Source organism: Somniosus microcephalus, chromosome 1 (assembly GCF_052327205.1).
Source record: "Somniosus microcephalus isolate GS21.2 chromosome 1, FLI_Smic_1.0, whole genome shotgun sequence".
Lineage (NCBI taxonomy): Eukaryota > Metazoa > Chordata > Chondrichthyes > Squaliformes > Somniosidae > Somniosus > Somniosus microcephalus.
Window position 1 is genome coordinate 452,445,635 of NC_140987.1, and position 27,582 is coordinate 452,473,216.

Below are 27,582 nucleotides of genomic sequence, written 5' to 3' on the forward strand. Positions count from 1 at the left end.
TGGGGAGAAAGCAGGGACCGGGTACTGAATGTGAATGATCAGCCATGATCGCATTGAATGGCAGAGCAGGCTCGAGGGGCCGAATAGCCTACTCCTGCTCCTATCTTCTATGTTTCTATGATTCTGTTTCTATCTTTCCTGAACACCTTATATCCAGGAAAATTTAAAACACAATCCTGCCCTTTTGTGAGCCAGGTCTCCGTTATCGCCACAGCATCATATTCCCATGTGTCTATTTGCACCTGCAGCTCAACAACCTTATTTACCATGCTCCGTGCATTTACACACATGCACTGTAAACCTGTCTTAGTCCTTCTTTTATTCTCTCTTAATCTGACCCCACCTAATACCTTACTATCTCTTACTCACAATAGCAGGGTCCCAAGTCAAAATGAATTGGATACAGGATCAGCCCTGACCATCATGAATCGACGAGACTACGAGCGGCTATTCTCACGCATACCCTTGAAAGAGACATCCATTGTCTTGAAGACGTATACGGGGCAAAAAGTATACCCCAGATGGAAAATAAGGGTGCCTGTCGAATACAACGGCAAGGAAATACAGAAATTGTATCTGTACATACTGCAAGATGGTGGACCACCGTTATTGGGACGTGAATGGATCAGAAAGATAAGTTTAGACTGGCACTCCATTCAGGCACTGACGGTGGCTGGTAAAAAGGATGACGACGTCACACCTGGACGATTGTCAACAATCTTAGCGAACGCCAAAGAGGTATTTCAACAAGAACTGGGAACTCTTAAAGGCGTAACCGCCTCGATAAAAATAGAAGAGAATGCAATTCCCAAGTTTTTCAAAGCAAGTCCGGTACCAAATGCAATTCGCCCAGCCGTCGAGGCAGAGCTGGAGAATCTGGAGAATGCAGGCGTGTTATCTAAGGTAGACTGGAGTGAGTGGGCAACACCCATCGTTCCTGTCATGAAGAAAACGTTAACCAATAAGTCTGAGGAGCCAAGGAAGGTTCGCATCTGTGGGGACTTCAAGGTGATGGTGAACCCAGTCCTTCACACAGTACAATATCCTCTCCCGAGGATAGAAGATATTATCGCCTCACTATCTGGAGGGAAGTGTTTTACAAAAATTGACCTAGCACAAGCATATTTGCAGATGGAGGTTGAAGAATCCTCTAGGAAGTATCTCACGATAAACACTCACAAATGTCTTTACCAGTATAATCGACTGGTATTCGGAGTAGCATCAGCTCCGGCGATATGGCAAAGAGTGATGGAACAAGTCCTGCAAGGGATTCTGGGGACTCAGTGTTACTTGGACGACATCCTAGTGACAGGTGAAGATGACAGTGAACACCTTGCCAACCTAGAGCAGGTGCTCACTAGACAAAGAGAACATGGGCTACGAGCCAATCGCCCCAATTGCGAGTTTTTTAAGAAACAGATATCGTATTGTGGCCACGTGATTGATGAAGAGGGGTTACATAACTCCCATGACAAAATTGAAGCGGTAGTTAAGGCTCCAGCGCCAGAAAATGTGTCGCAACTGAGGTCATTCCTCGGATTGGTGAATTACTACCATAAGTTTTTGCCGAATTTGTCCACAATTCTGCACCCACTGAACGCCCTACTACAAATTGGAGTAGCATGGAAATGGAGCGATGAATGTAAGCGGGCCTTTCAGAAGAGTAAAGACCTAATCACTTCAAGAGAAGTATTGGCTCACTACAACCCATCACTACCGATAAGACTGGCGTGTGATGCGTCTCCCTACGGCATTGGAGCGCTACTGTCACACAAACTCCTTGATGGTTCCAAGAGGCCGATAGCTTTTGCATCACGCTCGTTAACTTCAGCCGAGCGTAACTACGCCCAGATTGACAGAGAGGCCCTCAGCCTGGTGTGGGCGGTGAAGAAGTTCAATCACTACCTGCACAGTCAGAAATTTACTCTACTAACTGATCATCAACCTCTTGTCTCCATTTTCAACCCTCAGAAGGGCGTCCCGATAATAACAGCACAACGGCTACAGAGGTGGTCCCTTTTCCTAGGGGCACACCAATATGACATCGAGTACAAAGGAACTAAACAGCATGGGAATGCTGATGGATTGTCGTGCCTACCGTTGCCGATGGTTGAAGAAGCACCTGCAGTGGATCCAGTGGAGATATTCCACTCGACCATAGTCGAATGTCTGCCTGTGACGAATGCAAACATAGAAAAGGAAACACGAAATGACCCGACACTCTCCTGGGTCTATGATTTAACGGTGAAGGGATGGCCAGCACATGGCGAACCACTGTTGCCAGCATTCTTGCCAAGAAGAGAACAGCTGTCAGTGTGCCGAGGAACCTTGATGTGTGGATCCAGAGTAGTAATTCCACCCAAATTGAAGGATAGATTGCTCAATGAGCTTCATGGGGGTCATCTGGGAGGGGTAAAAATGAAGAACTTAGCCAGAGTGTTTGTGTGGTGGCCGGGAATCGATAGAGAAATCGAAGAGATGACCAAGAGCTGTACAGGATGCCAGAAGGTCCAAAACGCCCCACCACAAGCCCCTCTACATCCATGGGAGTGGCCCTCATCTCCATGGCAAAGGGTGTGTAGTGATCAATAACATGTCATTCTGTGGTGGACACTAGGTGGAGCAGTAGAGCTGTATATCACAGAATCACAGAATCACAGAAACCCCACAGTGCAGATAGAGGCCATTTCGGCCCATCGAGCCTGCACCGCCACATATCCCACCCGATCACTGTAACCCCTACACCAACACATATCCCACTCTATCCCCGTAACCCCACGTATTTAACCCCCCTAACACTAAGGGTCAATTTATCATAGCCAATCAACCTAACCCACACATCTTTAGACTGTGGGAGGAAACCGGAGCACCCGGAGGAAACCCACGCAAACACAGGGAGAATGTGCAAACTCCACACAGACAGTCACCCGAAGCCGGATTCGAACCCGGGTCCCTGGCGCTGTGAGGCAACAGTGCTAACCACTATGCCACCGTATAGCTGTATGTAGAAGACTACACTACCCAGCTATATATTATATTAAGACTACATTACCCATGATGCTAGGCTACCCACAAGGCAACAGTCAAGATGGTAGCCTGCACACAGGAGCACACATGGAAGCCTCTACAGATACTGTACCTAGAGAATGTGTACTGAATAAATAACTAGCTAGAAGCTAGCTGTGTTCATAATAAGAATGTCTAGTTATTAATGAACATAACATGGTACCAGGGTGGTGAAGATCTGCTGAAAATTGTGAAAAGCGACATGTAGAATTTGAAGCTCACAGTTTGAATCTCACAGAAAAAATCGACTACAACTGGCAGACTTTTAAACAGCAATTCGAACTCTACATTGCAGCCATCGGATTCGGTACGAAGCCAGATGCAAGGAAGATAGCGTTGCTGCTTACGGTTGCAGGCCAACAGGCAATAGAGGTATTTAATACATTTGTATTTAATCCAGCGGAGAACAGAGAAAAATTAGAAGATGTGCTAAAAAAATTTGATGCACATTGCTCTCCCAAAAAGAATGAGACGTATGAAAGATACATCTTCCATTCTCGGACACAGCAACAAAATGAGACTTTTTTTAGCTTTATAACTGATCTGAAACTGAAAGCACAGACATGTAATTTCTCTGAGCTCAAAGCATCCATGATTCGTGACCAGATTGTGTTTGGTATTCATGATAAAAAATTCAGGGAACGTCTGTTGAAAGAAACTGAACTAAATTTGGAAAATGCAGTGAAAATATGCAAAGCCAGCGAGCTAGCTCGAAATCACGCGAAGACTTTCAGTGAAATCAATAATGATGCGAATGTAATGAGTGATAATGCTGCTGTCGGTGCTGTGTCCTACAAGGGGAAGAAACGTGGGCAGAACAGAAATGAAAAGCAATCAGAGGATGACATTTTTAATTGTAAACTCTGTGGTTACAAACACCAGTTAAGACAATGCCCAGCGTTTGGAAAAATGTGCACAAAGTGTAATGGAAAGAATCACTTTGCCAAACAATGCTTTTCAAAAGTAAAAACGACGAAAGGGCAACGAGTTAATGTGATTGAGGACACTGATTTAAGTGAGACATTTTTTGTAGGAATGGTGTCATGTGACGATATCAAAAAAGATACAGAAAATGTGCAGCCCTCAGAAATAGACAATGCTGAACATAAAGTTAATGCAGTAAAAGAGGACAAATGGATGATCCCACTGCAGATAAATGGAGCATTAGTTACATTGAAACTGGACACTGGGGCAAAAGCAAACTTAATCAGTAATAGTGACATTAACAATATGAAAGAAAAGCCCAAAATACAGAAAAAGTCAGTACTACTGAAGGACTATAATGGACAGAAAATAGATAGCTTAGGTGTATGCAGACTTAAAGTGACAGTCAAAGACAAAGTGCATCATCTCATGTTTTCTGTTGTGGCTGAAAGGCTTGATTCACTACTGGGTGACAAAGCTTGTGAGGACTTAGAACTGGTCAAAAGAGTTTACCGTATAAACTGTGCCATAAGCAGACCAGATGACTCAGGTGATGAAGCAGAGAGCCCATCAAAGATGAAAAGGCCAAAGTGTATCCATGTCTTCAAAAAGCCTAGTTTCTCCAAGACGAAAGAAAAAGACTTTAAGGTCAAAGAGAAGCCAAAGGAAGAAAAGCACAAAGAGGAAAAACACAAGGAGAAAAAGTCCAAAGATGTAACCGCAGCAGATGTTGTTAAGCAGTGGAAAGAGAAAGAGAAAAAGAAGAAGCCTGCACCAGAGCAGGAAGCAGTTCCGGTGGATACTCCTTTCCTCAGGCCAATCTTTGGTGTTCCATTAGCCGAGGCTGCTGAGAGGACTATGCTGTATGATGGGATCCAGCTGCCAGCAGTTTTTCGAGAGTGCATTGACTACATTGAGAGTTATGGCATGAAGAGTGAAGGAAACACTGAAACCCTCTCCAAGCAAAGATCGCAAGGAGACCTCGATCTATACAAGAGCAGATTGATGACAATGCCGCAACTGCATCTTGTCATTCACCGCCAGAACAATCTCATGAAGACACATCAGACTTACCCGTGCTGAGAAGATCCACACGTGAAGTAAAAGAGCCTGATAGACTTAATCTTTGAGTACAATGTAAAGCTTTGAAAATGTGTTGACTGTTTTGAAAATGTTTATGTTTATAGAGCACTAACAAAAGTGTTACTGATATTATCTTTATTGTTTTCTTGAAAGTTGATTGATACTGATTTTGTTAAACCTCAAAGAAAGGAGGATGTAGAGATCAATAACATGTCATTCTGTGGTGGACACTAGGTGGAGCAGTAGAGCTGTATATAGCTGTATGTATAAGACTACACTACCCAGCTATATATTATATTAAGACTACATTACCCATGAGGCTAGGCTACCCACAAGGCAACAGTCAAGATGGCAGCCTGTACACAGGAGCACACATGGAAGTCTCTACAGATACTGTACCTAGAGAATGTGTACTGAATAAATAACTAGCTAGAAGCTAGCTGTGTTCATAATAAGAATGTCTAGTTATTAATGAACATAACAGGGTGCACATTGATTTTGCTGGTCCATATATGGATTCGATGTTTTTAATTGCGGTGGATGCACATTCAAAGTGGCCAGAAGTAATAAAAATGTCCTCAACCGCCACAGAAAAACTATTACAGTCTTACGAACCATATTCGCCAGGAATGGGCTGCCTGAACAGATTTGCTCCGACAATGGACCACAGTTTGTGTCTGAAGAGTCCCGGAGGTTCTTAAAGAACAATGCTGTTAAGCATTACACATCTGCCCCATATCATCCAGCCACCAATGGATTGGCTGAGAGGTTTGTTCAAACATTCAAGAAGGCTATCAAGGCAATGTGTAATGAAGACATACTCCTACAACACAAGGCGGATAACTTCTTGTTTGCCTACCGGAATGCGAAACATGCGGTTACTAACCAAACTCCAGCCATGATGTTCTTCAATCGAAGACTACGATGCTGCTTGGATTTGGTTAAGCCAAACATCAGAAGAGATGTGGAGAACAGGCAGTTTCAGAATATGAATGAAAGGCCGACCAGGAGTTTTAAGATAGGTCAACCAGTTTTGGCCTGGGACTACCGCACAGAGAAATGGCAGCCAGGAACGACCTGTACACGGCAAGGACCTCTAATGTATACCGTGGACGTTGGAGAGAGCATTGTAAGATGCCATGCTGACCAGATTCTAGAGTCACTGGAAAACGTCAATTCCACACCATGATCTGATACACCTGGTGATGAAACCGAAGTACCAATTGCATCTACCTCAGAATCGGGAATATTGGATGCAGACGAACCCAACAACGACATTGATTCCGAATCAACTCTGCCAGAAGAACCTGATACCCCAAAGAGGCGTTATCCAGACAGAATCAGGAAGCCTCCTCAAAGACTGAACTTATAATTGCTTAACTTCAGCTAATGTATATGACAACTGTAATTGTAAATATGTTATTTAATTATTAATCGAATATTATGTACTGTTTAGCTAAAAGGGGAGGAATTGTAGTGTATGTACTTTGCAGAAGGAACTATATTCTGCAGCCCCTGTATACTGCAGTACCAGTAGTGACCACCCCTGTATATAAGCCTGTGTAGTAACTTTGCATAGTTAGTTCCAGTTTGTCTCCACTCAGTAAAGACTTGTTATAACCAACTCCTGCACTCCGTGTCTCAATTACACATGAACATAATAGAATAGAGTCCTAACAGGAGGCGGGGTGGGAGGAAGTGTAGTCCAGGTAGCTGTGGGAGTCTGTGGGCTTGCAGTGAATGTTGGTCAATAACCTATCCCCAGAGATGGAGACGGAGAAGTCGAGGAAGGGAAGGGAAGGGAAGGGAAGAGTCAGAGATGGACCATGTTATGTCCGTGTATAATTGAGACACGGACTGCAGGAGTTGATTATAACAAGTCTTTACTGAATGGAGACAACCTGGAAACTGAAACTACAGAAGCCTGCTAGGGCCTTTTATACAGGGGTGGTCACTGCCGGTACTGCAGCCTGAGACCAGTTATTCCCTTAAAGGTACATACACAACAATTCCTCCCCTTTTAGATAAACAGTACAAAACATTCATTTAACAACTAAATAATAACTAATTACAATTACAATTACGGTTGCTAGATGCATTGGTTGAAGTTAAGCAATTATAAGTTCAGTCTTTGAGGAGGCTTCCTGATTCTGTCTGGATAACGCCTCATTGGGATATCAGGTTCTTCTGGCAAGGTCGTGTCGGGATCAATGTCGTTGTTTGGTTTGTCTGTTTCCAATATCACCGATTCTGTGGTAGATGCAATTGGCACTTCGGTTTCATCGCCAGGTGTATCAGATCGTGGTGTGGAGCTGACGTTTTCCAGTGACTCTAGAATCTGGTCAGCATGGCGTCTCACAATGCTCTCTCCAACATCCACGGTATACATTAGAGGTCCTTGCCGTGTACAGATCGTTCCTGGCTGCCATTTCTCTGTGCAGTAGTCCCGGGCCAAAACTGGTTGACCTATCTTAAAACTCCTGGTCGGCCTTTCATTCATATTCTGAAACTGCCTGTTCTCCACATCTCTTCTGACGTTTGGCTTAACCAAATCCAAGCGGCATCGTAGTCTTCGATTGAAGAACATCATGGCTGGAGTTTGGTTGATAACCGCATGTGTCGCATTCCGGTAGGCAAACAAGAAGTTATCCACCTTGTGTTGTAGGGGTATATCTTCATTACACATTGCCTTGATAGCCTTCTTGAATGTTTGAACAAACCTCTCGGCCAGTCCATTAGTGGCTGGATGATATGGGGCGGATGTGTAATGCTTAACACCATTGTTCTTTAAGAACCTCCGGAACTCTTCAGACACAAACTGTGGTCCATTGTCAGAGCAATTCTGTTCAGGCAGCCCATTCCTGGCGAATATGGTTCGTAAGACTGTGATAGTTTTTCTGTGGTGGTTGAGGATATTTTTATTACCTCTGGCCACTTTGAATGTGCATCCACCGCAATTAAAAACATCGAGTCCGTAAAGGGACCAGCAAAATCAATGTGCACCCTTTGCCATGGAGATGAGGGCCACTCCCATGGATGTAGAGGGGCTTGTGGTGGGGCGTTTTGGACGTTCTGGCATCCTGTACAGCTCTTGGTCATCTCTTTGATTTCTCTATCGATTCCCAGCCACCACACAAACGCTCTGGCTAAGCTCTTCATTTTTACCCCTCCCAGATGACCCTCATGAAGCTCATTGAGCACTCTATCCTTCAATTTGGGTGGAATTACTATTCTGGATCCACACATCAAGGTTCCTCTGCACACTGACAGCTGTTCTCTTCTCGGCAAGAATGCTGGCAGCAGTGGTTCGCCATATGCTGGCCATCCCTTCACCGTTAAATCATAGACCCAGGAGAGTGTCGGGTCATTTTGTGTTTCCTTTTCTATGTTTGCATTCGTCACAGGGAGACATTCGACTATAGTCGAGTGGAATAACTCCACTGGATCCACTGCCAGTTCCTCTTCCACTGTCGGCAACGGTAGGCGCGACAGTCCATCAGCATTCCCATGCTGTTTAGTTCCTTTGTACTCGATGTCATATTGGTGTGCCTCTAGGAAAAGGGACCACCTCTGTAGCCGTTGTGCCGTCATTATCGGTACACCCTTCTAAGGGTTGAAAATGGAGATGAGAGGTTGATGATTAGTTAGTAGAGTAAATTTCTGACCGTGCAGGTAGTGATTGAACTTCTTCACCCCCCACACCAGGCTGAGGGCCTCTCTGTCAATCTGGGCGTAGTTACGCTCGGCTGAAGTTAACGAGCGTGACGCTAAAGCTATTGGCCTCTCTGAACCATCAAGGAATTTATGTGACAGTACCGCCCCAACACCGTAGGGAGGCGCATCACACGCCAGTCTTATCGGTAGTGATGGGTTGTAGTGAGCCAATAATTCTCTTGAAGTGATTATGTCCTTACTCTTCTGAAAGGCCCGCTTACATTCATCGCTCCATTTCCATGCTACTCCCGTTCGTAGTAGGGCGTTCAGTGGATGCAGAATTGTGGACAAATTCGGCAAAAACTTATGGTAGTAATTCACCAATCCGAGGAATGACCTCAGTTGAGACACATTTTCAGGCGCTGGAGCCTTAACTACCACTTCAATTTTGTCAGGGGACTTATGCAACCCCTCTTCATCAATCACGTGGCCACAATACGATATCTGTTTCTTAAAAAACTCGCACTTAGGGCGATAGGCTCGTAGCCCATGTTCACGTAGTCTAGTGAGCACCTGCTCTAGGTTGGCAAGTTGTTCACTGTCATCTTCACCTGTCACTAGGATGTCGTCCAAGTAACACTGAGTCCCCGGAATCCCTTGCAGGACTTGTTCCATCGCTCTTTGCCATATCGCCGGAGCTGATGCTACTCCGAATACCAGTCGATTATACTGGTAAAGACCTTTGTGAGTGTTTATCGTGAGATACTTCCTAGAAGATTCTTCAACCTCCATCTGCAAATATGCTTGTGCTAGGTCAATTTTTGTAAAACGCTTCCCTCCAGATAGTGAGGCGAAGATATCTTCTATCCTTGGAAGAGGATATTGTACTGTGTGAAGGTCTGGGTTCACCGTCACCTTGAAGTCCCCACAGATGCGAACCTTCCTTGGCTCCTCAGACTTATTGTTTAACGTTTTCTTCATGACAGGAACGAAGGGTGTCGCCCACTCGCTCCAGCCTATCTTAGATAACACGCCTGCATTCTCCAGATTCTCCAGCTCTGCCTCGAATGCTGGGCGAATTGCATACGGTACCGGCCTTGCTTTGAAAAACTTGGGAATTGCATTCTCCTCTATTTTTATCGAGGCGGTTACGCCTTTAAGAGTGCCCAGTTCTTGTTGAAATACCTCTTTGGCGTCAGCTAAGATTGTTGACAATTGTCCAGGAATGACGTCGTCATCCTTTTTACCAGCCACCGTCAGTGCCTGAATGGAGTGCCAGTCTAAACTTATCTTTCTGATCCATTCACGTCCCAATAACGGTGGTCCACCATCTTGCAGAATGTAGAGATACAATTTCTGTATTTTCTTGCTGTTGTATTCGACAGGCACCCTTATTTTTCCTCTGGGGTATACTTTTTGCCCCGTATACGTCCTCAAGACAATGGATGTCTCTCTGAAGGGTATGTGTGAGAATAGCCACTCGTAGTCATCACGGTTAGAGCTGATCCTGTATCCAATTCCATTTTGACTTGGGACCCTGCTATCGTGAGGGTGACCCACATGGTTCGGTGATCCTCTTTTGCGATTACGTTGTGAAGTTTGAGGCAGCTTAGTCTCTTGTTCCCGGATTCACTATCGCTCATCTGGTCTTCAGAACTACTGTCCGTCATCTTTTGTACTTTCCTGTACGGTTCCTTAGTAGCCTTTTTGTTGTCGTTGGTCTTCTTCCCAGCCCTGCAAACTCGTGCAATGTGTCCCATCTTTACGCATTGCCTGCATATTTTGTCCTTGGACCAGCAGTCCTTCTGGTCATGGTTTGTTCTGCCGCAGTGGTAACATTTTGCAAATCCCCGTGTCATTTCGTGGGTGCCGTATTCCTGTGGCTTTTGTTGTATTTCCGCAGCTCCCCTTGCTGCTGCTTCGTACGATACTGCCACGCTGAAAGCCTTATCTAGCATCAGCTCTTTCTCTGAGAGTAACCTTTTCTGTGTTCCTTCACTCAGGTGTCCACAGACAAATTTGTCCCGTAAGGCACCTGCCAGTCCTGCTCCGAACTGGCAGTGCTTTGATAGCTTGCGTAGTTCCATAAGGTAATCAGCATTGCTCTCATTTTTATGCTGATTTCTCCTGTGGAATTTAAATCTTTCTGCTATCAGCAGCGGTGTAGGATTTAGGTGTTCCTGTAGGATAGCAACAATTTCGTTAAAACTCTTCGCCTTCGGTTTGGCTGGAGTAATCAGGTCCCGCAATAGGCCGTACATTCTTGCGCCCATTAAATTTAGCAATACCAATGCCTTTTTCTCATCGGCTATTTCGTTTGCCTCGCAATATACCTCGACTCTTTCCACATACGTGGTCCAGTCTTCTATTGCATTATCGAAGGCAGTGATATCGCCAGTCTTTGGCATCTTGAAAATCTAAGAGGGTGCCTCCCGCGCTTTGCCTTCGTCCCCGATGGATCAAAATGGCGCCTCCCGCGCTTTTCCTTCTTCCCCGCCGAGTTAAGATGGCGCCTCCCGCGCTTTCCTGCCGCTACCGCTGCTGCCAACGCTGTTGCTGGCGATTATATTTATTTTACTATCCTGTAATGGTGACGCACTATGGTCTTCGCACCTCCCCGATCGCTGCTGCCAACGCCGCTCTCCGCGGTATTTTTATTTTTCTATCGCGCTTCAATATTTGCTCCGTTAATTGAAGAACCGTTCCCGTCGTGGAGCAGACCCTCTGGGACACTTCCCTCCCTCTTCTTAGGTCTGAACGCTGCCCGGCTGCGAAGCACCGGCCGCGCCCTGTGTGCTCCACCCTCTCTCTCTCCCTTTGCTTCCCGACTCGCTGCCCGGCCCCGTTGCAGAGCCACCTGATCGAGCTCTCGCCCACCGCAGCCCAGGAAGGATCAGTGCACTACCTGCCACCAGCCCGATTAGCTGGGAAACCACAGACTGGAGACCAAGCCTGGCTCTCGAGAGTCTCTCCTGCAGTTTTCAATTTGATGATTTGGAGGGCGGTTGCCCACGGTCGACACCCGTTTCTCGAGTTTCTTTGGATTATTTTTTTTTTCTTTCTTCTGGCTTCGACCTTCAATAACGTCGTCTGAGGTGCTGCCGAGTTGCAGGTAAGTTCGTTTCTTCCTCGTCACCAGTATTATGTCCGTGTATAATTGAGACACGGACTGCAGGAGTTGATTATAACAAGTCTTTACTGAATGGAGACAACCTGGAAACTGAAGCTACAAAAGCCTGCTAGGGCCTTTTATACAGGGGTGGTCACTGCCGGTACTGCAGTCTGAGACCAGTTATTCCCTTAAAGGTACATACACAACAGACCATGTGAAGGTGAGGGAAGGGTGGAAATTGGAGGCAAAGTGAATGAAATTGTCTAGTTCAGGTCGAGAGCAGGAAACGGCACTGATACATTCATCAATGTATCGGAAAAAGAGGTGAGGGAGCGGACCCGAGTAGGACTGGAACAAAGAGTGTTCCACATATCCAACGAAAAGGCAGGTATAGCTAGGACCCATGCGGGTACCCATAGCAACACCTTTGATTTGGAGGAAATGAGTGGAGTCAAAGGAGAAGTTGTTCAATGTGAGAACAAGTTCAGCCAAGCAGAGGAGGGTAGTGGTGGATGGGGACTGGTCGGGCCTCTGTTCAAGGAAGAAGCGGAGCGCCCTCAGGCCATCCTGGTGGGGGATGGAGGTGTAGAGGGATTGTACATCCATGGTGAACTGGAAGCGGTTGGGGCCAGGAAACTGGAAACTGTTAAAGTGGAGGAAGATGTCCGAAGATGTAGGTGAGAAGAGACTGGACAAGGGGAGAAAAGATAGAGTCGAGATAGGAAGAGATAAGTTCCGTGGGGCAAGAACAGGCTGAAACAATGTGTCTACCAGGGCAGTCCTGTTTGTGGATCTTGGAAAGGAGGTAGAAGCGGGCTGTGCAGGGTTGGGGAACTATGAGGTTGATGGCCGCGGGGGGAAGATCTCCAGAGGAGATGAGTTCAGTGACAGTCTTGGAAATGGTGGTTTGATGTTCGGCAGTGGGGTCAAGGTCCAGGTGGAGGTAGGAGGAGGTGTCGGAGAGTTGGCGTCAAATATGTTCCCATTTGACTTGAGGGAGCAAAGATGGGGGCCATAACAAGGGGAGAGAGTAGCAGCTTGAGACAAGGGCATTAGAGGTGGAGATAAGGGAATGGTTGAGCACATCATCGGCTGCAGAAGTACCGTGAGGGGATAGACCCCTTCAATGCTCTGAGGCTAAGGACATATTAAGAAAGAAATTCAGACCAACGTCACTCAGCTGTTTACCACTGTGACCAATATGCATATAATTATACCAGTTGACAGATAGGGTTGCGCCTCTGGTCAGACAAGCATCAAACAGCCAATTTGCAAAGAGTAGCATTGCATGCTTGACTGCCGCTGTGTCTGTCAGACCACTGGGTTTGAGGGGCGAATGCTGAAGATGTTCCTGGCAGTGATCCCAAAGGCTAAAGTTTGACTCGGAACAGATGATGTAGAGAACCAGGCAGCAGGCGGCACCAGTCACTTACAGTGACTTTAAATCACCGACAAAGTTGCAAAAAACTTTTTCTTTTAATAAATTGCAGTCTTCAACTTTGAAACCCTTGGTCATTTTTATAATAAGAACGTAGGGATTTATAGAACTGGAAAAGGGCATTGCAGTTCCATTTGGCTGGTGCCTGTATTGATAGAAGTTCAGAGTTAAGTCTAGTTTGCCTCTTCACACCCCCTCCCGTTAAAGCTATAGTCCGATAGGTGAATCTATGCTCAGGCTATATATATAGGGGCCGGAAATCCTTGGAACAAGGGTACATCCTGACATTGAGCATCCTCGCCCCTGGCATTGCTGCTTTTACGCTACTGGCATTACAACAACAACAACTTGCATTTATATAGCTCCTTAAATGTAGTAAAACATCCAAAGGCCCTTCATGGGAACGTTTATCAGACAATCGAATTTCTGCCGCGGGGCGCTAAGGGGTCGCGTCGCTCGGTCATCGCTGGCGGCGCAGCGGCCCGAGGTGTAACCAGCAGGGCGCGGTGCTATCGGCTAGCACCTTGGCAGCGCCCCGCCAAATTTCTCGCTAGGCGCTATTATCACCCCCCTGGATGATAAGCCCTTTGCGCCCCGTTAGCGCCCCCCGGAGGCACTAACGGCAGGCGCAAAGGAGCCGAATTTAGCCCCCCTTCACTCTTAGCCCCCCCTTTACTCTTATACTCAAATCATTTTGTAATAAAGGCTAATATACCATTTGCTTTCCTAATTGCTTGCTGTGCCTGCATGTTAACTTTCAGTGATTTGTGTACCAGGACATCCAGGTCCCTCTGAACAGCAGCATCTCCCAATCTCTCACCATTTAAAAAAATACTCTGCTTTTCCATTTTTCCTACCAAAGTGGATAACTTCACATTTCTCCACATTATACTCCATCTGCCATTTCTTGCCCACTCACTTAACCTGTCTATATCCCTTTGCAGGCTCTTTGTGTTCTCCTCACAGCTTACTTTCCCACCTAGCTTTATATCATCAGCAAACGTGGCTACATTACACTCAGTCCCTTCATCTAAGTCATTAATATAGATTGTGAATAGCTGAGGCCCAAGCACTGATCCTTGCGGTACCCCGCTAGTTACAGCCCGCTAACCTGAAAAAGTCCCGTTTATTCCTACTCTGTTTTCTGTCTGTTAACCAATCCCCCAATCCCATGAGCCCAAATTTTATGTAACAACCACTTGTGTGGCACCTTATCCATTGCTTTTTGAAAATTTATCTCATCTAGACCCTAGTGTCAGCTGTGGCTCAGTGGGTAGCACACTCGCCTCTGAGCCAGAAGACCTGTGGGTTTAAATCCCACTCCAGGGACATGAAAACACATAAATCGAGGCTGACATTCCAGTGCTGCACTGTCAGAGGTGCTGGCTTTCGGATGAGACGTTAAACTGAGGCCCCGTCTGCCCTCTCAGGTGGACGTAATAGATCCCATGGCACTACTCGAAGAAGAGCAGGGGAGTTCTCCCTGGTGTCCTGGCCACTATTTAGCCCTCAACCCACGTAACAAAAACAGATGATCTGGTCATTATCACATTGCTGTTTGTGGGACCTTGCAGTGACTACACTTCAAAAGTACTTCATTCGCTGTAAAGCGCTTCGAGACGTCCGGTGGTTGTGAAAGGCGCTGTAGAGTCATAGAGTTATACAGCACGGATAGAGGCCCTTCGGCCAATCGTGTCTGCGCCGGCCATCAAGCCCTGTCTGATCTAATCCCATATTCCAGCATTTGGTCCGTAGCCTTGTATGCTATGGCATTTCAAGTGCTCATCCAAATGCTTCTTAAATGTTGTGAGGGTTCCTGCCTCCACAACCCTTTCAGGCATGAGTTCCAGACTCCAACCACCCTCTGGGTGAAAAAGTTCTTCCTCAAATCCCCTCTAAACCTCCCGCCCTTTACCTTGAATCTATGCCCCCTAGTTATTGACCCCTCTACTAAGGGAAAAAGCTCCTCAGCATCCATCCTATCTATGCCCCTCATAATTTTGTACACCTCAATCATGTCCCCCCTCAGCCTCCTCTGCTCCAAGGAAAACAAACCCAATCTGCCCAGTCTCTCTTCATAGCTGAAGCGCTCCAGCCCCGGTAACATCCTGGTGAACCTCCTCTGCACCCTCTCCAACGCGATCACATCCTTCCTGTAGTGTGGCGACCAGAACTGCACACAGTATTCCAGCTGTGGCCTAACCAGTGTTTTATACAGTTCCATCATAACCTCCTTGCTCTTATATTCAATGCCTCGGCTAATGAAGGCAAGTATCCCATATGCCTTTGTTACCACCTTATCCACCTGTTCCGCCGCCTTCAGGGATCTGTGTACTTGCACACCCAGATCCCTCTGACCCTCCATCTTGCCTAGGGTCTTACCATTCATTGTGTATTCCCTTGCCTTGTTAGTCCCCCCAAAGTGCATCACCTCGCACTTTTCCGGGTTAAATTCCATTTGCCACTGTTCCGCCCATCTGACCAACCCATCTATATCGTTCTGCAGACTGAGGCTACCCTCCTCGCTATTTACCACCCTACCAATTTTTGTATCATCCGCGAACTTACTGATCATACCTTTTACATTCATATCCAAGTCATTAATGTAGACCACAAACAGCAAGGGACCCAGCACCGATCCCTGTGGTACCCCACTGGCCACAGGCTTCCAGTCACAAAAACAACCTTCGACCATCACCCTCTGCCTTCTGTCACTAAGCCAGTTTTGTATCCAATGTGCCAAGGCACCCTGGATTCCATGGGCTCTTACCTTCTTGACCAGTCTCCTGTGCGGGACTTTATCGAAGGCCTTACTGAAATCCATATATACCACATCCACTGCGTTACCCTCATCCACACACCTAGTCACCCCCTCAAAAAATTCAATCAAATTAGTCAGACATGATCTTCCCTTGACAAAGCCATGTTGACTATCCCTGATTAATCCTTGCCTCTCCAAGTGGAGACAAATTTTGTCCCTCAGAATTTTTTCCAATAATTTTCCTACCACTGATGTTAGGCTCACTGGCCTGTAGTTCCCCGGTTTTTCCCTACTTCCCTTCTTGAATAATGGTACTACATTAGCGGTTCTCCAGTCCTCTGGCACATCCCCTGTGGCCAGAGAGGTCCTGAATATATGTGTTAGAGCCCCCGCAATCTCTTCCTTTGCCTCACACAGCAGCCTGGGATACATTTCATCCGGGCCTGGGGATTTTTCCATTTTTAGGCCAGCTAAAACCGCCAATACCTCCTCCCTCTCGATGTGAATATGTTCGAGCATATCACAGTCCCCCCACCCTATTTCTATGTCTACATCGTCCTTCTCCATAGTGAAAACAGATGCAAAAAATTCATTTAGAACCCCTCCTACAACTTCCGGCTCCACACACAGATTGCCACTTTTGCCCCTAATGGGCCCTATTTTTTCCCTAGTTATCCTCTTACCATTAATATACTTATAAAACATCTTAGGATTTTCCTTTATTTTGCTCGCCAGTGTTATTTCATGGCCCCTCCTTGATCTCCTAATTTCTTTTTTAAGTATCCCCCTGCACTTTTTGTACTCCTCTTGGGCTTCCTCCGTCTTTAGCCTTTTGTATCTGCCAAAAGCCCTCCTTTTTTTCCTAATCCATTCTCGTATATCTGCAAATGTAAGTCTTTCTTTCTTTAGAAGCGGATTCAAGAGTAATTTTCAAAAGGGAATGGGATAAATACTTGAAGGGGAAATTTGCAGGGCTCTGGGGAAAGAGCAGGGGGGAGTGGGACTAATTGGAGAGCTCTTTCAAAGAGCCGGCGCAGACACGATGGGCCGAATGGCCTCATTCTTTGATGTAAGATTCTCTGATTCTATGAATTAAAACAATCTACATTTTACTGATGTTGGTTGAGGGATACTATTTACCGGCTCTTTGAAAGAGCTCTCCAGTTAGTCCCACTCCCCTGCTCTTTCCCCCATAGCCCTGCAGATTTTTCCTTTTCATGTATTTATTCAATTCCCCTTTCGAAAGTTGCTATTGAGTCTGCTCCCACCGCCCTTATAGGCAGCGCGTTCCAGATCAAAGATCCCGTGTGCTTTTTTAACAGGCTTCGCAACCCGTCCTGCCGCCTTCAATGACTTGTGTGCGTGCGCCCCCAGGTCTCTCTGTTCCTGCACGGCCCTTTAAAATCGTGCCGGTTAGTTTATGTAAGACGCGCTTGCACACTTGCTGTTCAACGGCTGCCTGTGAAAAGTCGGATCTGCTCAAGGGCAAGGGGAGAGGCTGGGCCTGTGACTGTAATAGATCTGTTATCCTCTCTCTGCAATGTGAATGCCGCAGTGAATCGCTGAAATATGTCAACATACTTTTAAGCGATTAATCTAATAATTTACCTGTTCAGGTAATTAGGATAGCTGTCATATATTATGATATCTGTTGGATCCATGAAATCATTTGGCAAGAATTGAATCAAATGCCAGCACAGATTATGTCCCATGGTGATATCATATTCAGTGACTAAAGCAGGACGTGACACTCTTTAACACTGAAATGTTTTTGTACCGTCTGTTAGGTAATGTCATGAACATCAAAAGGGTTATAATTTAGTGCTCAGATCTCTCAACCTGCTTAACTATGATGGATAACGTGTCAGTCATGGCAAAATCCATCAGGATTAAACAATTTGATAGACCTGAGGATACATTTTCATTTTCAGTGCTCCAGACCAAGTAAAATTGAAGTCAATGGGAATCGGGGGAAAAACTTTCCACTGCCTGGAGTCATACCTAGCACAAAGGAAGATGGTTGTGGTGGTTCAAGGTCAATCATCATAGCCCCAGGATAACCCCAGGCAGTGTCCTAGGCCCAACCATCTTCAGCTGCTTCATCAATGACCTTCCCTCCATCATAAGGTCAGAAATGGGTATGTTCGCTGAGGACTGCACAGTGTTCAGCGCCATTCACAACTCCTCAGGTAATGAAGTAGTCCATGCCCACATGCAACAAGATCTGGATGACATTCCGGCTTGGGCTGCTAAGTGGCAGATAACATTCGCGCCACAGAAGTGCCAGGCAATGACTATCTCCAACAAGCGAGACTCTAACCACCTCCCCTTGACATTCAACGGCATTACCATCACCAAATCCCCCACCATCAACATCCTGGAGGTCATTATTGACCAGAAACTTAACTGGACCAGCCACATAAATACTGTGGCAACAAGAACAGGTCAGAGGCTAGGTATTCTGCAGCGAGTGTTTCGCCTCCTGACTCCCCAAAGCCTTTCCACCATCTACAAGGCACAAGTCAGGAGTGTTATGGAATACTCTCCACTTACTTGGATGAGTGCAGCTCCAACAACACTCAAGAAGCTCGACACCATCCAGGACAAAGCAGCCCACTGGATTGGTACCCCATCCACCACCTAAAACATTCACTCCCTCCACCACCGGCGTACCGTGGCTGCAGTGTGTACCATCTACAAAATGCACTGCAGCAACTCGCCAAGACTTCATCGACAACACCTTCCAAACCTGCGACCTCTTCCACCTAGGACAAGGGCAGCAGGTGCATGGGAACATGACCACCTTCAAGTTCCCCTCCAAGTCACACACCATCCTGACTTGGAAGTATATCGGCCGATCCTTCATCGTTGCTGGGTCAAAATCCTGGATCTCCCTCCCTAACAGCACTGTGGGAGCACCTTCACCACACGGACTGCAGCGGTTCAAGAAGGTGGCTCACCACCACCTGCTCAAGGCCAATAGGGGATGGGCAATAAATGCTGGCCTTGCCAGCGATGCCCACATCCCATAAAGACGAATAAAAAACAAAAAAAAAGACAGAGAACTTAACATATCAGTCGTTATTTTTTGAAATTCATTCTTGAGATGTCGGCCCATCCCGAATCGCCCTTGAGAAGGTGATGGTGGGCAGCCTTCTTCTTGAATCGCTGCAGTCCGTGTGGTGAAGGTGCTTCCACAGTGCTGTTGGGGAGGGAGTTTCAGCATTTTCACCCAGTGACCATGTCGGGACAGTGTGTGACTAGGAGGGGAACTTGGAGGTGGTGGTGTTCCCATGCACCTGCAGCCCATGTCCTTCTAGGTGGTGGAGGTCGCGGGTTAGGGTGCAGCTGCCGAAGAAACCTTGGTGATTTGTTGCAGTACCTGTCGGATGTAATTCAGGAAGGTAACATTAACTACAGAATGTAATTATAGTGGCGCTTCGTAATTTCCAAACATGCAGCCACTGAGCTTTGAGGCTTTAGCAACGAGTAGTCGCGTGTCGAAATAAAAAGTTCCAAACCATAACTTTATCTTTAAACTGTTTACTGTAACACCTTACAAACAGAATTACAAAGCAAAACACGTTTAAACGAACACGGTCAAAAACTGTATTGCTCCAGCCCTCAAAGCTTCTGCCTTCTCCAGCCTCCTGGTGCTTGAGCTGTAAAATGGCTGGATACCATGTGACAAGCTTAAGGACTGTACCATTGTAGCAAGAATAAAGGGGGTCACTCAGCCTATACTATTGTAACAAGAAAAGAGGGGGTTTCTCAATACAATAAGTCAGTCAGGTAAATTAACTGTATTATACTATTTAACCAATATTTTTAAGTATTTTCTTTCTTGTACTTTCATGACTCTTACATTCCGGCCCCTAATTGACTAGGCACATGAAGCATATCAATTACTCAAACATTCTTAAGAGTCATAAACTAATGAGTTCAACATACTTACAATATAAATGTCCCTTTTTTTTTGTTCAGGAACCTTTCACGCTGCTTCTTGTAGCAGGCAGAGCTTTGTGATCGGTCTTTCCAGGGTCGTGTAACCGTCTGCAAACAATGCATTCAGAGAGTATTTTTCTTATTACAGAATTAGCTCCTGGAATCCAGTATCTTTGTCTTAGCTTCGCAAGCACATGGTTCCTCCCACTGTGTCCAATACTCTGGTGTATATTATGAAGAATGAGAGTAGCAACCCGGAGGTCCTTAGAAAGGATAGCAGGATGCTTGGCCTCCTCTGGCATTGCAGATTTGTTTAGTCGCCCTCCCACCCTCAGTGCTCCATCTTGCAGTGTAGGGTCCAGCTTGTAGATATGACTACCTTTCTTGATTGGAGTATTTCGCTGTAAAGCTTCGATTTCTTCTGGATATCTTTGTCTTTGACTGAAGCAAACTATCTCCATCTCAGCCTTGGCCAAATCCTCCACGGTCAATGAATTCTTACCCAATGTGGTCTTGTGCTGGTGCATATGTTGCTGTAGAAGCATTCTCTGCTTGTCAGGGTTACTTTCAGACTGATGGATAGTGGCTTGGTACTCTTTTCTCTTACCGCTCAGGTGTAGCAGCAACTCTTTCAACCTTAGAAACCATGCAACTGCTTTCCTCAACTGGTGCCATCCTGAGAAATGGTTAACAAGCTTGTTCACTGTGTCAAAGTTCTCTTTCGTAGTTATGAGATTTGCTGTGACTGATCTCTTGACTTCGACATCGTCTTCAGCAATCTGACTTGGCATATCTGGTCTTTCTGGCCATGATCTCTCTGTTTCCAGCAGATAACTTGGGCCTTGTATCCAAGTTTCACTCCTCATGAAGTTTTCAGCCTTCAATCCCCGTGAGGCTTGATCTGCTGGGTTTAATGAGGTGTTTACATGCCTCCATTGAGATGGTTGTGTAGCTTCTCTAATGGATGAGATTCTGTTTGCTACGAAGGTCTTGAAGCGTATCTTCTCATTCTCTACATACTTCAGCACCGTCGTGCTATCCGTCCAGAAGACAGATTCTTCTAGTGGGAGCTGTAACTCTTTCCGCATCACCTTGTCAACTTTAACTGAAACAACCGCTGCCGTCAACTCCAGTCTCGGGATGGTGACCTGCTTCAGCGGAGCCACCCTGGATTTCCCCATGAGGAAGGAACAATGTTTCTGGCCCTTTTGATTTGTCAGCAAGAGGTAAGTAGCCGTGCCATAGCCGTCCTCACTGGCGTCCGAGAAATTATGTAGCTGAGCCGTCTTTGTAACTCCAAAACTCACAGGCCTGATGCATCTGCTGATAGTGAAGCTAGAAAGTTGTTGCAAATCTGTCAACCATCTGAGCCATCTCTGAGCTTGACCTTCTGGGATATCTTCATCCCAACCTCTCTTGTCTCTACACAGCTCTCGTAGGATCAGCTTCACCGGCAGAATGAGTGGTGCCAGGAATCCAAGAGGGTCATAGATGGAACTGACCACGGAGAGAATCCCTCGTCTTGTGGATGGTCTTTCGTTCACCATTATTCTGAAGTTGAACGTGTCTGACTCAATGCACCATTGTACAACAAGAGCTCTCTCGATAGGAAGGACATCGTGGCTCAGGTCCAGATCTTTGACTTCAGTGGCCCTTTCCTTTTCTGGGATAGAAGCTAGAACTGCTCTGCTGTTGCTTATCCACTTAGTCAGATGGAATCCTCCATTTGAACACAGAGTTCTAAGGTCTCTTGACAGTGCAATGGCATTGTCTTCTGTTGACACGGACTTCAGACAGTCATCGACGTAAAAGTTTCTGAAGATTGTCTCCACAGCCTCTGATGGTGCTTTGCCTTTGCCATCTTCTGCAGTTTTTCTGAGAGCATAGCTTGCACAGCTGGGAGATGATGTGGCTCCGAACAAGTGTACAGCCATTCTACATTCCACCATAGCTTGACTAACGTTGCCATCTGGCCACCAAAGGAAACGCAGAAGATCAGCATCTTCATCAGGGATTCTGACTTGGTAGAACATTGATTCTATATCTGCCATCATGGCAACGAGCTCTTGTCTAAACCTCGTCAAGATGCCAATGAGGGTATTAGTAAGATCAGGACCTTGAAGCAGCTGATCATTCAGTGAAGTTCCTCTGAATGAGGCGGCGCAGTCAAACGCTACACGGATCTTTTTCTTCTTTGGGTGATACACACCGTGATGAGGAATGTACCAGACCCTTCCATCGTCTCTGTTCAACTGTTCCTCGGGCACTTTTACAGCATAGCCTTTCGCTATGATGTTTCTCATGAAGCCTTTGTAGTCTTCGTGAAAGTCGGGGTTCTTGTTCAGCTTTCTCTTTAGACTGATGGCGCGCTGCTCTGCTATGCAGCGATTGTTCGGCATCTTCGCGGTCTGTCTTCTCAGTGGCAAACCAATGTGATAGTGGCCATTAATGAACTGTGTAGACCTTGTCATCAAATCCATGAACTGATGGTCTTCTTGTGACATCTCTGTCTTTTCCTCACAGCTGCGTTCTGAAAAGTCTGCGTTGAACTGCTGTATCAACAGCTCTTCAATGCTTGCGATAGAGATACGATTAACTGTTACATTTTGTCGTTGCTCCTTGTTCGACTTGTTGCCATCATCGCTCCTTACCGGTCCATTGACTACCCATCCAAGGGCTGTCCTGACTGCGTAGGGTCCATCATCCTTGCTGTTTATCACCTGCCATGGCTCCATAGTTTTGTAGGCATTGGTTCCAATTAATAGGCCAATTTCTGCTTCAATATATGGGAGACGCACCTTTTCCAGGTAAGGCCATCTCTCCACATCCTTCTGCAGGGCTAAGTTCCCTATTTTAACAGGAATCTCCCTCTGTGTGAAAACATTAGGCAGGTCTATGAAGCCCTTCTCTTCAAGTCCACACACTTCTAAGTCTGACAGGATATAACTTTGCATTGACTTCTCATGACCCATGGTGCGTAATAGGATTTCTGTTCTTCTGCCTCTAACGTTCAGCTGTTGCATGAGTGATTCTGTGCAGAACGTTGCTGAACTACCTGGATCCATGAAGGCGTAAGTCTCCACAAACTTCTCACTCCTCTTAGACTTGATCTTTACAGGTACGATGGCAAGAATACAATCACTGTCACCGGCCCCAGTGAATCCACAAGTCTCTGGTTCTAGCGACACCAGAGCACTTGAAACAACCTTCTCGTCGGTATTGTTTTCTTCACTCTTCTTAGAGACTTGTTCTTCTTTGTGGATATGCAGCAGACTGGGATGTTTCCGAGTGCACTCTCTGCATGTTGTTCTTTGCTTACAGTTTCTACTCAGGTGCCCCTGAGAGAGACATCCAAAACATAGGCCATTGTACTTCAGAAATTCGATTCTGTCTTTATGTGGCTGTGCTTTGATGTCACTGCAGAAATCCAATGTATGATTCTTCTGGCAGAATAAACATGGCTTCTGAAAGGCATTAGCAGGCGTCACTGTGCTGCTCTTTTTGGGAGATGAGTCCTGAGACTTTTCTTCCCCAGCCCGAGTGACGATAGTTGCAAAGCTGCTTCCCCTGGAACCACCTTTCCTGAGAGTCTTTGATTCAGCAGGCTTGGCTTTCACTCTTCCATCAGTAGTTGGGCTGACATCCTGGATGTTTCCAAACAATGGGTCCCTAGCAATTTTAGCCTGTTTGTCTATGAAATTCACTAAGTCTGCAAACCTGGCTCTACTTTTCCGTCTCTCCATTATCTCAAAGGCTGTTCTTCTCCATTGTTCTCTCATCCTGTAAGGAAGCTTAGCGATGATGATTCTCATAGTCGTAGGATTGTCCATCTCTTCCATGAATTCAACATCCTCCATGGTGTTGCGACATCCTATGAGAAAAGGAACATATGCGTTCAATGCCTCCCTGTCCTCCGATCTGATCTGTGGCCACTTGATAGCCTTTTCAATATATGCAGTGGCTATCTTCAGCTCATTACCATAGTGCTCCTGCAGCAACTTCCTGGCTTCTATGTATCCCCGGTCCGGTCTCATGTGTTCACAGCTTCTGACCAGGTCTTGTGGTTTACCACTGGTGTACTGTCCCAGGTAGTACAACTTATCACTGCTGCTCTCTGTTTTGGAGTCAATGGCTTGTTCGAAGGATCTGATGAAGGGCTTATACTTGAGTGGGTCGCCTTGGAACACTGGTATGTCTCTTTGAGGGAGTCGAAACAGATTCTGTTGTTTTACAAGCATCTCTGTAATTTCGTTCTGACGTTGCATCACTCGGTATAGGCTTCTCCCTGTGTCTTCAGGCCTCTGGTGGTCATCAGCAGGGTCTAGTCTAGACCGTCTGATGTCTGGGGTAGCATCACGTGCTCCTGTTAGTGGAGAGGCCTCTCTTCCACGCTGTAATGTCAGGAGATGGCCTTCAGACTCTCTTTTAACTCTTGAAGGTGCCCTGGATCCAACTCTGTGTGACAACATTGACTGGCAGTATTCGTTCATGCCATCCTGTGAGCCTTCATAATCTTCATACACACTCAACTTGGCATTTGACCGCAATAGCTGTTTTTAGCTCCAGCTGTTCTTTCTTTGCCTGCAGTTGGGCCTGTTGGGCCTGCAGTTGGGCCTGCAGTTGGGCCTGTTGGGCCTGCAGTTGGGCCTGCAGTTGGGCCTGTTGGGCATGCAGTTGGGCCTGCAGTTGGGCCTCTTGGGCCTGCAGTTGGGCCTCTTCCCATTCAAGAGCTTGCTTCTCCACTAAAGATGCTGTGCGCGCCATCAACGCTGCCCGTTCAACCTCCTCTCTCATGCGTCGCGATGAGCATGTGGTAGAAGCGACTGACCTGTGTCCAGAAACAGAGCTACTTTCTTTTCAATTTTTGCTCAGTCTGGCTGAAGTCTCTGAAATGCTATCATCTGGTCCGACTTCATCGTCATCTTTATCTTTCTCTGCTGTATCAGCATCTTGATGAATCTTTAACATCCACTGTTCTGTGGCCTTGACATAGTCCTTAATGCTGGATGATTTAAGATCAAACCAGTTGTGCTGATCAGCGTTTCCCTCTTCTTCAGACAGAAGTGCTAATACATCTTCATTGAGAACATTAAATTCTTCATGCAACTTGGAGAAATCATAACGCATTATGTCTTCAACTTTCTTAATATTAGCATTATCTTCCATGAGACAATCAATTATCTTCATTTTTCCAGCTATCTGAGCTAATTTAGCCCTCCTTGCACCTATGCTTCTATGTAACTTCTCTTCCATTGCCTTTGGGGTGAGCTTTACTTCCCTCTTTTGGCCAACAATCCTTCTGGCTGGGGGAAGCTCCTCACGGCTCCATAAGGCCTCGGCCATTTTACCCGCAGCTCTTATTTAGCTTCTCAATAGAATGAACAAGGCAAGTAACAGTCACTGTACCTTCGCTTTCTTATATTGTCGTCTGGCTCCGTGACCATTCATGTATACGTTCGCCGACAATTCCGTCCTTTCCTTCTTAGGGAGCTAGTTTTTGACTAATGTAGTGGCGCTTCATAATTTCCAAACATGCAGCCACTGAGCTTTGAGGCTTTAGCAATGAGTAGACGCGTGTCGAAATAAAACGTTCCAAACCATAACTTTATCTTTAAACTGTTTACTGTAACACCTTACAAACAGAATTACAAAGCAAAACACGTTTAAACGAACACAGTCAAAAACTGTATTGCTCCAGCCCTCAAAGCTTCTGCCTTCTCCAGCCTCATGGTGCTTGAGCTGTAAAATGGCTGGATACCATGTGACAAGCTTAAGGACTGTACCATTGTAGCAAGAATAAAGGGGGTCACTCAGCCTATACTATTGTAACAAGAAAAGAGGGGGTTTCTCAATACAATAAGTCAGTCAGGTAAATTAACTGTATTATACTATTTAACCAATATTTTAAAGTATTTTCTTTCTTAAACTTTCATGACTCTTACAGTAATGAATTGGTGAGGGGTTAATACCTACAACGTTGGAGGAATTTTCTCAATGTCAAAAATAATATAGAACAAAAGATTTACATTTCTATCCGCCTTACCATACCTTTCCAAAGCATTCCAAAGTGCCTCACTAACAATGAGTTAATTTGAAATGCAGTTACTATTGTTAGGAAAGCAAATGTGGCAACCATTTAGTGCACAGCTTGATCCCACAAGCAGCAGTGAGATGAAAAAGCAGTTAACCTGTTTTTTGGCTGGTGCTGGCTGAGGGGGGAAATCCGCTTGGTAAACTAAGAGGACTCATTGCTCTCCTTTAGGGTGAGATGAAGAGGTGTGGGAAGAGTCTCGTGTGTAGCATAAACACCGGCATGGAGCAGTTGGTCTGAAGGGCCGGTTTCTGTGCTGTAAGTTCTATGTAATTCTATGCAATTCTTCAGATGGTGCAATGGGACCTTTAAAGGCCAAACATACAGAGGCCTCAGTTCAATGGCACCTCGAACCATGCAGCACTCCCTCAGTACGGCATTGGAGTGTCAGCCTAGGTTATGGGCTCAAGACGTGAATCCCCAACCTTCTGGCTCATTGGCAAGAATGCTGCCAATCGAGATGAGCTGACAAGCATCTAAGATCTTTATAGTTTAATTAGCACTACAGTTTTATGGCCAACTCTTTACATGCATAAGCTGAAAGATGTCAGCCTAATGCTTGGCCATCTGATGAGAATCAGACACAAATATCAGATACAGAGGCATGGATCAGAAACACACCTGGATCAGAAACACACCTGGATCAGAAACACACCTGGATCAGAAACACACCTGGGTCAGAAACACACCTGGAACAGAAACACACCTGGAACAGAAACACACACCTGGATCAGAAACACACCTGGATCAGAAACACACCTGGATCAGAAACACACCTGGGTCAGAAACACACACCTGCAACAGAAACACGCACCCGGATCAGAAACACTCACCTGGATCAGAAACACACCAGGATCAGAAACATATACCTGGATCAGAAACACACACCTGGAACAGAAACACACACCTGGATCAGAAATACACCAGGATCAGAAACACACACCTGGAACAGAAACACACACCTGGATCAGAAGCACACCAGGATCAGAAACACACACTTGGAGCAGAAAGATGCACCTGGATCAGAAACACACACCTGGATCAGAAACACAGACATGGAACAAAACACACACCTATATCAGAAACACACACCTGGATCAGAAACACACACCTGGATCAGAAAAACACCTGGTTCAGAAACACACCTGGAACAGAAACACACCTGGATCAGAAACACATACCTGGAACAGAAACACACACCTGGATCAGAAACACACCTGGATCAAAAACACACACCTGGATCAGAAACACACATGAGCCAGAAACACACACCTGGAACAGAAACACACACCTGGAAAAGAAACACACCTGGAACAGAAACACACCTGGATCAGAAACACACCTAGAACAGAAACACACACCTGGATCAGAAACACAGCTGGATCAGAAACACACCTGGAACAGAAACACACCTGGAACAGAAACACACACCAGGATCAGAAACACACAACTGGATCAGAATCACACACATGGATCAGAAACACACCTGGATCAGAAACACACACCTG